At 33.5% G+C, this 12219-nt stretch overlaps 1 long non-coding RNA gene across 2 annotated transcripts; it reads left to right on the top strand.

Moving 5' to 3' along the window:
- The first annotated feature begins 10983 nt into the window (after positions 1-10983).
- LOC149219308 (uncharacterized) lies at positions 10984-11979 on the top strand. 2 transcript variants are annotated; one of them, XR_016248685.1, is made up of 3 exons: positions 10984-11353; positions 11458-11526; positions 11632-11979. It is a non-coding gene; the product is annotated as an uncharacterized LOC149219308 (long non-coding RNA). The 2 variants fall into 2 exon arrangements; XR_016248686.1 differs by having other exon boundaries at positions 11620-11979.
- Positions 11980-12219: the final 240 nt, after the last annotated feature.

Below are 12219 nucleotides of genomic sequence, written 5' to 3'. Positions count from 1 at the left end.
ACACTAAAAACCTCCATTACAACTTCCACTAGAAAGTATTTTCCTTATAATATACCCACTTAAAACCATTACAAAATAATAGTCAAACTAATCACATTAAAAAAAACAAAACAAAACAAAAAAACAAACAAACTATTAAAAAAATAATTAAATTGAATATATAATGTTAAACCATGGAGAAGATATAAATCACCTACAAACTAATAACAATCAAAAAAAGGAATTGATTGCAATATACACTGCCAACTACACATATAATAACTTTTCTTTAACATTTAAAATGCCAAAACTATCTTTAATGTATAATTTCAATCAATTTTTTTTCTAAATTTATTAATCTAAAAACTTTCTTTCACTAGAATTTAATTATTTTTTAACAAATTTATTATTAATAATTATTTTTAATTTTATATCATCTCATATATTCTCTAAAAACTCCTTTCAATATATAAAATAAATATTATTACTCGTATAAAACTACTATAATAATAACTTAATAACTTAATCCTCAATGACGTAGGATCCTCGTCAACTCAAAATATTGAAATAAATATTATTACTTGTATAAAACTACTATAATAATAACTTAATCCTCAATGACGTAGGATCCTCGTCAACTCAAATTTAATTATGATTACCTTTATTTCGAATGCGTAGAGCCGATCAATACATAATCTAAAACATGTCCACATCTATAGGGCCCTCAGGGATGCGCCCTCAAGTCACTATAGGACGAGGCAAGATGTCTAGAGTCTTTGAAGTGACTTAACTCGAGGGACGCTAAGGGGGCATGACAACATCCATTCTATATTTATTTTTTATTTATATTTTCATCATGTTGACTCATTTACAAAGAAGCTAATGTTGGATAGAATTGTTAATTCTTAATATCAATCTAGATTTTATGTTAAATTTTAAGTTAGATCTAAGTTATTATTAATTATAATTATATTATATATTATTATTTTTTTCAATAAAAGAAATTAACTTTTTTCTAAATTCGAAAGTTAGAGTGAAGTTGTTGGCACTAAGTCAATCTACATGTATACACACTTAAAAGTTCACAAAGCTCAAAGTCAATACAACAATATTTATAGTCACGAAACCATTACAACAAAATCATCAAGTCATTATTGATGATTTGAACTTAACAAAGGAAGATAACAACCATTCTACCCAACCACCCAACATAACTCCAATTAACATATATTATTATTTTTTAAAATAAATAAATTTAAAAAATCACAATTTAAAATATTTGACTTTTTATACTTTATATATATATATATATATATATAATTAATTTAATTAGCAATATTTATTTCCTATTAAAATACAAACCACCTTGCTACTTTTAACACAATTAGTTTGATTTATGAAAAATATATTTATACCATTTAACCACATTACATCATTTTAGAATAAATAAGATTAATGATCAAATAAATATAATTTTCTATTCAATTCTTTTTTAATAAAAAAATATCATGTATGTATAGAAAATAAATATGTCAATTGAAATTATTTTGGGTTGTTGGGTAGAATTGTTGTTATATTTCCCACTGAGATTCAAATTTCCACTAGTGAATGATGAGTTATAATGGCTTGATAAATATTGTTGTAATGGCTTCATGCCTATGAATTGATTGGCTTTGAGCCTTGTAAATTCTTAAGTGAGTATACCTGTGGGTTGGCCTGATATGAGTAACCTCACTCTAGCCCTTAGGCTGAGAGAGAGACTGATTTATTTCCTCAAGAAAGAAAATAAAAAATAAAAATATAATAGCATAAATATAAAATGCAAAAGCTTTTTTTATCACTCAAAATAATAGAAAAAGAAATTTCTTTACTTAAAAAAATAAAATTGTAAAGGTATGAATTTATACTACAATGCCAAAAATATACAAATTGTCTTTTTTTTTGTGATGGGCCGCCCTATTGGGAATCCAAGCCAATAGCACATATTGAGCTTCGTAAGATTACACAAGTTTTTCTTTACTAATATATCTTGTAAAAAATACTAACAATTTAGGCTAGAGCTACAAAAATATTGATTACAAGAAGGAGGACTTCCCTTTGATGGCCTTGCTTCAATTTGAAAAAATTGAGAGGGCACTTCCATGTATTTTTTCTACATAATAGAAATCTTAGTGAAACCTTAGACCACATTTATGATGGGCACCTGAGAGGAGTTAACTAGCTTGGCTCACCTTCTTGTCGAGAACGACCTTCCCAACTATCCCTGGTTGACCTTTTTGCCTGGGCGCTGGCAATCCTAGCATGAAAAGGTGGGTGCCACTTTTGAATCGTTGATTCTGCAATTGAGCCTTCCCTTGACGCCCTTGAATCAACAATTAAACACTCCAAAGTAGTTCAAGCAAAGGGAGGCCCAAATTTCCAGACCTCTGCAAGAGGGAATGTAGCCAAGTCCCCTGCTTTCTACCAACGTCGATGAGAATTCGCTTGGTAGTGGAATATAATTATATGGGTCAAGAGTGGTTGAATTGTCAATCTTGGAGCAAATTCGATGACCGATCGAGCTCTGTGGTGAGTAAGAAGAAGAATGGCCACCTATAGAGTACAAACCCCTACATCGTTCACCCAAGAGCCCTAAGCCATGGCCACGCGGTCATACCTGATATCCCTGTACTAAATTTCTAGAAATTTCCTCTACTTGCAAACAATTATGAAGCCAAGAAGCCGAGTGGACTGTGAGATAAAGATTATAAGGCCAGGAGGCCACTGCAAAAACCATGACCACCCTGCAAATTGAGGCCTGGAAGGTCTAAGCACAATGCCCACTGCTATGAAGGTACTCCATTAACGAGACAACTAGAGCAAGTTTGCAAATGGATCAATTTTACACTAGGAGGAGATAATTATCATAAAAGGCATTTCTTCTACTTGTGATCACTACCATACTCACTATAGCTTTGGACGTTTGTTGAGCTACGAAGGTTTATAGAGTTAAGATGGCGCAAGGAGGGACGTCGGCTCAACCCAATGCCATCCCTGTCCTGCATGAGCTGAGTCAATGATGAACCATTATGGATCTTTGATGAGCCATTATGAACCATTATGAGCCTATGATGAACCTCCATCATGTTTCTGCGAGTGAACTAACCTTTAGAGTACAGTCTCCCACAATTTACCAGTGTGAAAATCATTTTGAGATGAGTGTCCATGTGCCAAGATTTTAATTGCTTGGCCATGTGTCTTGTGCCCTCCCCTGACCTTGTACACTTGTCGACCGACGTCGGATTTACGCACTTGCAGTGGGGGATACTCAAAAAAATAAAAACAAAATGAACACACACATGATGATGGTGATGATGATGAAAAGGTTCTTTTAATCACTCAAAATAATTGAGAGGAAAATTGGTATTTTTTACTTTAAATATGTTAGGATTCAATTTAAATTAGAATCTTAATTTAAAATGTGAATATAGTATGAATCATTATGATAGGGATATTTGAGAATCTCAAATTTATTTATTTATTGAAACCAATATTTTCATTATTCTATAATTATAAACTTGTTTATAATTTTAATGGAATACATTTTATATTATAAATTTATATTTGGGGATGTAATTATATATCACAATGCATGAGTGATCATGGTAAGACCTATATATTTTATGACTGCTATGAGGTTTATCTATAAGATAAAAATGACTTTGCATTATGGCCTATAATCATATAATGTTTATGTGAGTACAATTTCCAAAATGTGCATGCAAAAATATCATAAACTTGACTTTCATATTCATATATTACATATGAAGGCCTCTAGGAGACCACAAAATTGTTGATGCATAATCCCCACCAATGCCAACTTGATAACTATGTGACGTACCATTGACCCAACATCATTTTCCTCCACACAACCATGAGGTTGAGGAGTGAGTGACACTTGTCATATGAGTGTGTAATATTATGGAATATAAATATAAGAGATCACTTTATTTACCTTTAGGATTACTTTGTTCAAAGTTGTTCCATTGTTAGCATGCATATCTATAATTGAATTGTTTATGTGAAGGACATGGTAAACTTCAACACTATCCCATTTATGTGGAGAGGTTTTGATTCATTTTAGTAAAAGGCTCAATCTTAGATCATTAAGAGAAACACCAACTCTAAGGTGTTGAGTTAATAGAAGAGAGTTACCTACAACATAGTTTTCCTGCAATTGAGTGAAAAGGCTTGAATAAGACCTTGGAATATCCCATAGGCTTCAACCAAATTGTTTGACATATTACCTAGGCCTTGTGCAATTGAAATTTCAACTTGTTCTTTGGGGCTAAAGATAGTTCCCCCCTGACACTTGTCCAAAATTATATATTTTCTTTCTTTTTAACTAGAATGAGACTTTTACATTAAGTAAAATATGTGATTGGGGCACAAAAAGTACATCAAATATCAAACTATGAAATATAGAATCCTAGTTGGCATGGATAAGAAAGAGCTTCACTTCAAACTATAATTGCAAATGCGAACTATACCAAACTACTAAATTGCAACATCCAAAAGTAAAAACTTTCCAAAAGACACCCAAAAATCTATACTCTAAACTCCCTAAAACGTAAGTAGCTAAAAAAGACAACATCGTGAGCTTAGCCCATTTCGATATCCTGAATTAATTCATTTAAATTTGGACCAAGCATAAGATGTGAACTAGCTGAAGTGTTGTCTGGAGAGAGAATTGAGTGCCTTTGGCCTAAAGTCACTTAGGTTTCCCTTGTTTTTTAACAGATAGTAGAGATTTCATCTTCTAATATCTGAATCAGGGTGTGTTGCTTAATTAAAATTTCTATGGAGGATGTTATGTTGCAAACCATTTGGTTATGATTCAACTAAAGGGTGATAATTGCTTCTTTCATTTTCTATATTCAAATTGTTCTACACCCCCAATGATAGAAAGGAGGCCAGTGAACAATGAAGAATATGAGTGAAATTCAAAGGCAAATTTTCAAGACTAAGCAAAGCTTCGACCATTGAATTCAAGAAAGTCCCTAACTGAAGATTAAAACCCTAAGGCACTATAAAATTCACAACAATTCCTTGCTTGCATCCAAAGACTAATATACAAGTCAATATCCACTAGAAAATCACTTGAAGAATAACAAGACACAGAGGACGATATGATCGGATAATACTAGGAAGGAAAGTTGACTTCGTTGTAAGAAATTAAACTTCAAATATCCATCAAACTAAAGCAAATATATTGGAAAACAAATGACAAAATTGAAAGAGAAATCACTTAAGATTAAGCATAGAGGAAATGACCTAAGTAGCCAAAACAATTATTCCATTTCATGGCCCTTGACTGAAGTTTACTTTGTTTGACTTCTCCAACATTTTATCGATTGAGCGCACATAGAAATGGAAGCATGACAACATATCAAGAAGATAAAGTGTGGCTTATATATCCAATGGCCATCGTATTTATAATGAAACAAGACACCCCTAGGCATGAACCATAAGTGTGACAATTCCCATCCCTGAGAAAGTATAAATTCCAGGTCGAAAAGGGCTCAGAAAATAGAGTTGCTTCCATAATTAAATTAGAAATCCCTGGCCACACATGTTGATGATGCATTGCAATACATATAAAAGTTTCCAAACCATGATTATCCAAAATATTCATGCCCCTAAAATGCTACTTCTCGAAATTCAAATGATGATTATTAATCACTTCAAGCCAATTCACCTCATCAGAGTACAAACCCGCCATAATCCATCCCAGGGGAAATGAAGATTGATCGAAAGGAAATGCAAGCTAGTGAATCCACTTCCCACGATCTGCTTTACTAAATTTTCAATTGGATGGCCACAAATCAATACCATCGCCTTGAGGGACTCTGCATGAGTGATTTAATAGTAACCCAACCACCTTCATAATATAGCCATAACTACCTTTCATCATACTCACATAGATTACAAGAGTTCTCTCTTGCAATAGCCAACTCAGACGATCGAAAGGTGACAAAAGATAGTACTTGTATTATTTCTTTCCCTTACATAACTGCAAATTTATCCAGGATTCCTACATCTCGTTCTCTAGAAGAAGTAATATTTGGCATGGGATGGCCATGGGGCAACCAATAATTAGAATGATTGCTATAGGATGAATCGTACTATCATCAAAGGTAGAGGAATGAAGAACCCTTGAGAAAACTTTTAAATTAATGAAAAAGCCTGCATATCCATCATGTTGATCACCTACAATGCGTACATACTTGGAGGGGGACAAAGGGCCTTTAAAAAGTTTAAATTTTTATAATGCATAAGAACCTTATTAAGGTAAGGGGTAATATGAAACATGCCCATTGACCTTGAGGTCTCCTAATTACAATTGCATTCTTTGATTGACCATAGCATCAACTTATGAGCTATTAACTCTTAATGCATGATAAAGATTTCCAGTAGTTAAAAGGGAAATAATATCTTTAATCCTTTGCTTCAATCTGATGTCATGAGGGAGGGAATTCTCTACTAAATAAAGAATGATGGGTTTTGAATCACCTATCACATTTAGAAAGAGGATATTTTGAGCACTTACTATCACTAATCCTTGGTGGAGAGCATATGCTTTCGCAAGGATATTAGATAGGGATCCCATATCCCAAGCATAAGACACTTCTATGTTTCCATCAGGCAAAAGATCACCTCCCCTAACACCTACCACCCGTCCAAAATTATAATTTTAATAAGAATTATCTCATAAAAAATTTAATGATGAGAAACTAATAGTAAAATGTTTAACCTTACACTATAATTAATAATTATAATCAAATACATTATATATATATATATTAAATTCCTTGTTCAATTAAATAAAATTAGCAACATACATATATATATATATATATATATCAATTGAAATTTTACAAAACTAATTTATCACCTAATACCATATATATATATATTGATTACTTGTCAAATGGGTTTATCTAAAGTGATTGGGAGGAATAACTATTATCCTCCTGGCTTAGATTCAAATCTCACAAATGATAGGTTGAGCTCATATTGAGTATATTGTTGTAATTTATTCGAGTCTTGTTGTTGAATGACCTTGAACTCTAAATAATGTTTTACCCTTACCTTCGGGGTGGAAAGTGAGGTGCTTAGTTAGAGAGAAAAAAATATTGATTATTTGCTTATAATTGAAAGATTAATAACACCCTTGCCATCTCTTAGGAACCACTCAATCACCTAAAATCTATTAACTAATATCTATAAGTAAATTATGTAGGATGATTTTTTGATCATTTCTAAGTTTGCTTTTGAATGCGGAAACAATTATCATAACTGAAATGTTAATGAGCAGTAAGGATAGTGATTTTTTACTGTTATCCATGAATGCATGTTAAAACATTACCATTATTCAAGAAAAACCATACCACCTAAAATGGCCCACCTGTGTTCCATAAGAAGACAAACATCCACTCCTCCTAGATGTCTCTAGGTCTTGGTCATCAACATGTTTCCTCACGTCTAAGGAAAATGAGCTCTTAACCAATTGGAAGTAGTTTTAGATCTTAATGCAAGACCAACAAGTGGTTTCAACCAATATAGTATTCATAAGGAGTCAATATCCCTTGTGGTCATCATTGAGGCTACCTCTACTGATGTCATGTACTTTATAATAACATTTACCCTTATACAATCTAGGGGCAATGGTTTGAATGGTTGGGAGGTAGATCTTGCACTTTTCCCACTCACGTTTCAATCCCTAATGAGAAATTTGACCCATTATGATAAGGCTAAATGGTAGACATCCACAAGAGTGGGACCTTCCTTGTGGGAGTGTCACTAAACGTCTCAAGCCTTACTAGGTCATAAATTTCCTTCTAAGCATTGGATTGCACACTATTGACACTAACTTGAAATTTATATTATCAATCAATCAAATTTAAACCCTAACTTTATCCAAATAATCTTGGCTACTTACCAATTCCCCTTATAATAATTTTGAAAAAAATCAAACTTTATGTATAAAACCAAATATTACCCCAAAACATTTAAATTTTTATTTTATTTATTTTTATATAACTTTTCAATTCTTTAATAAATTAAAATTAAATTAAAAATTTCTTATACATCTCCAACAACAAACATATATTAATATAGTCTCCAACCTAAAGAATATCAATGTATTCTCTAACATCCACACAGTATTATTGCCTTTATATTTATTAAAATTAAATTAAAAATTTCTTATACATCTCCAACAACAAACATATATTAATATAGTCTCCAACCTAAAGAATATCAATGTATTCTCTAACATCCACATAGTATTATTGCCTTTATATTTTATTTATTTTTATATAGCTTTTCAATTCTTTAATAAATTAAAATTAAATGAAAAATTTCTCATACATCTCCAACAACAAACATATATTAATATAGTCTCCAACCTAAAGAATATCAATGTATTCTCCAACATCCACATAGTATTATGGAGTTGTCTATAATGCGACTTTTTGGAGATTCCGATGACGGAATCCGGCGGAAGAAATTGAGGTTAAATCTTGATTTGTTGCAGTTAAAATGGTTTTTTAACTGCATATTTGGACTCAGCACCCTCTAAAACCCCTGGGACGCTTTCATTGTGCAGAAACTAGCTATCAAACTTGCGATTCCAATAAATTCCTGCCGGATTTCGACCAGAAAAACCCACCAGAAAGGCTTTCAAAAAGTCGCATTATAGACAACGGCTAGTATTATTGCCTTCACTAGCACACGCAATAAAATGAAGAGTATATATATTATAATAATAATGATGTCTGTCTCTTTGTCGCTAAATCTGGAGGTTGCTACAATACAAACCTTTCTCTGTTTCAAATTAGTGTAAGTTAGACCACGGATTTAAAGTTCTCCTCATTCTAATTTAATTTCATATAAAATAATTTGCATAGCTCATCGGGGTTAATATAAAGTGTTACGGTTTACCAATAGGGAGTGACATATCACGTGATTTTACTTTTTTAATATAAATATTTATATGAATATATAAATTATATGTAATTAGGTTGAGAGGTGTTTTATAATTTAAAAAGAAAAAGAGAAATATTACAAGTGATGTAAATGACTTTAAACATTTAAGTATTAAATTTAATATGAAAATATATTATAATTTTTATAAAATGAAGAATTAAATACCAATAAAAATAATAATAATATTTAATTAAAATATAATGAAAAAGACTATAAATAATAAACTAAATCAATTTAATTAATTAAATCATCACTGTAGTAGTGAATTATAGTAATGATTAAAAAATTCAAAATATTATTTTATTATTATTATTATTTTTATTTTTTTTGGAGTTTGTTGATGGTGACGTCAACTCGTTGCCACTATCAAGGCTCTAAATCTCGATACATGGCATTAGTAGTTCTGTAACTTCGCTAGTACCTAGATTGTTCACCTCCGATCATTTGAGAAGTTGAGTTGTCGTGCATCGAGGTTTCTCCCTTCTCGAGATGTGCCCATCCACGCGTCCACCGAGCCATTGCACATCCATATCAAGATCTCCCTTGACGGGGGGGATGGTTTGGGTTAGTTTATGTAACTAACCCTCCTCCATCGTGCCCACACTGATCTCATGTCACTTCGCTCTTGCTCCGGCGAGGCTTTACAACTCTCTCATACAAATTAGCTGATTTTCTTTTTGCTAGTAACTGGACTGGTTTATCATGAACGGATTATGTTGTTCCACTTAGCTACTATTGCCAGAGGTAAGGGTTCATGTATTAATCATTTGTTGCCTCTCGGTAGAAATTATGCGCCTGTAAGTTAGTTAGCCATTCACCTCTTGTGAGTGTTATATAAGTATTAGTTGAAACCTCTGTTGTTTAAGCCTACGTGCAGGTACTTGTTTTTTTTAAGAAGCGTTGTGCCCCTACCGCATTGCCTCCTTCTCCTTGAGTACTAGCCATTCGTTAGGAGAGGTGACCTTTTCATTGTTCTTTCTACCTTGTATATTTATTGATTGCGAAGGTGTAAATAAATTTGTTTCTTTTGTTTTATGGTTGTTAGGCTCTCGATTGGCTCTCAACCGTGCCATTAGGAATTTGGCGAGGGCCTCTTCTACTTGAGAAGTCGTGGGCCTAATTTTTGTTGACAACCTTGTCCAAGTAAGAAGATGTTTGATGTCTTTGGTCATTATAGTCCGAAAATTCCAAGATTTCTATTTCTTTAACATAACACTTTTGTTTTATGTCTTTATGGATAAGAGTCTCTAGCAAAGCACCTTTGGGCCTAAACTCGAGTTAGGGTTTGACTCTTGATTTCCCTGTTGTTGACATGTATGACTATTTTAATAGAATATAACCCCAATTATTTTCCCTATCGATCTCCTTTGTGTTTGTTTCTCTGCCCATTGCAGGTAAGACCCAACATTGTGGCCTCCCGTATTTAATTGAAGGGCTTTATGGTTTCTTAACCAGGTTCCGACCTAACATTATCCCCTTTCTTTTTCAAAGGTGCCATGAAGAGTTTACTTCGCTAATACTAGGGTTTTGAAATTGCTCTCGATACCTAAAAATCTGTTAATGAAATTTTGTATCTAGTAATGAACTAGAACGGACTACTCTTGTTAGGGTCAAACATGATTGCATAAGCATCTCAAATAACTTTGTTTGAACTCCGAATTGAATGGCCCATGACCGACACTCGTAGTAGGAGTTTTATATCACTATGGTTGTGTAACACCTATTCTTTAAAACATTATAAAGCATAGTAACCATCTAAAAAAATATTTACCATGACAGAAGGATTAAATCTAACTGAACTTCAATATTATAATTGATTAAAGTGCAAAACATAATTATAGAAGTACAAGAGATACCCATGCCACGGATTACGGTTGTACTCACTAAAGTTTATATCACTCGTTTAATTAACTGACGGGGTTGTACATGGAAATTAAAGTTTTGGTTATTAAATCGGATTAAACACAACATTGCATTGACAATCCTCAACCATGTCTGCTTGGTCCACGGTTGGATGGCTGCCAGCTGCCAGGTCTCATCCTAATCGCGTGCCATCTATTGCCGGAGCTACCTTTTGATGGAGCCGTTGAGTTCGATGCTTCGTCGGATCTCGAGGGTCTACCCTTACGATTTGGCGCCTTGTCTCTGTTCATAGTCATTCTGCTTATTGTGGCTCTTGGAGCTGTAACCTGGGAAAATCCCAGTGAATTCTACGATAACCTCGCTCAGGCCGTCTCTTCTTCGTCTGCTACGCGCTGTGGAGGGCCTGCCTGGAGTTCCAACTTACTGATTGGTTCGCCTGGGAGCTGCACGCTGACATCCCAAGGTCATTTGTTCTCTTCAGGTTACATCGGATGTTTCTTTTCTAGTTAAGTTCATTCTCTAAATTAACGGTTTTACATATGATTCTTGGTTGAAGGTATTAACATTAACCCATCTTTTCTGCAGGCATTGTGTCTATAGTGGTACCCGGAGCTTATGTCTCTGAGAACCACTGTTACACCTACCTTTCCCCAGGTATGTTGATAAGTGGTCAAGGTTTATCTTGCTTATATTATCTGGGTTATTCAACCATGTTTCTTCATATTCCTGTTGTAAATCTTATTACAGTGTTTGATGTAGGGTTTTGACCCACTGGAGGATGGGCGTGAGTGCTAGACCCTTAGAAGACTCGGGTTCCCGTCGCAAAACATGCGGGTATGAAGGCCTTCCTTTTGTTGGGAAAATTTGCTAGAATAGGTTTAACAGTTGTATGAGGGTTTTCTTTCTTGAGGGTTTTGCATTTCGGTTATCAAACCCTTATTGTAATTAACTCGAACTTTTGGAATAGACTGTTGATCTCGTCATATCTCCGTGAGCAACCTCCCAATGGGAGTTTTGGCACAATTTCTAACTTGTATTTTGTTCTTGCTATAACCATTATCGAATTAACTATATCAGCAGTACTCTGCTTGACTTTCTTTCTTCCTATATGACAATTTCTGTGCGGATTATGCTATTCCTAATCATTTTGTTAATAGCTAATGTTTATGTTAATGGAATACGATTTTCCTTATCCAGAGTTTGCTCGTCCTTCAGAATGTCGTTCCTTGGCATCCCTCCCAGGACTGCCGCTAGAACAAATCTGAAGGGTTACATGGCTGTTAATCACATTCTTGTTGTCTTTAAACATAAGCTTCCTTATTTGGTTTTTGTACCTAGGTTATAGCC

Source organism: Pinus tabuliformis, chromosome Q (genome assembly GCF_031772625.1).
Source record: "Pinus tabuliformis cultivar Carrire ecotype Pingquan chromosome Q, CPIR1, whole genome shotgun sequence".
In the NCBI taxonomy this organism is placed as follows: Eukaryota; Viridiplantae; Streptophyta; class Pinopsida; order Pinales; family Pinaceae; genus Pinus; species Pinus tabuliformis.
Note: the sequence above shows the minus strand (reverse complement) of the source record. Positions and strands in the feature narration are given on the sequence as shown.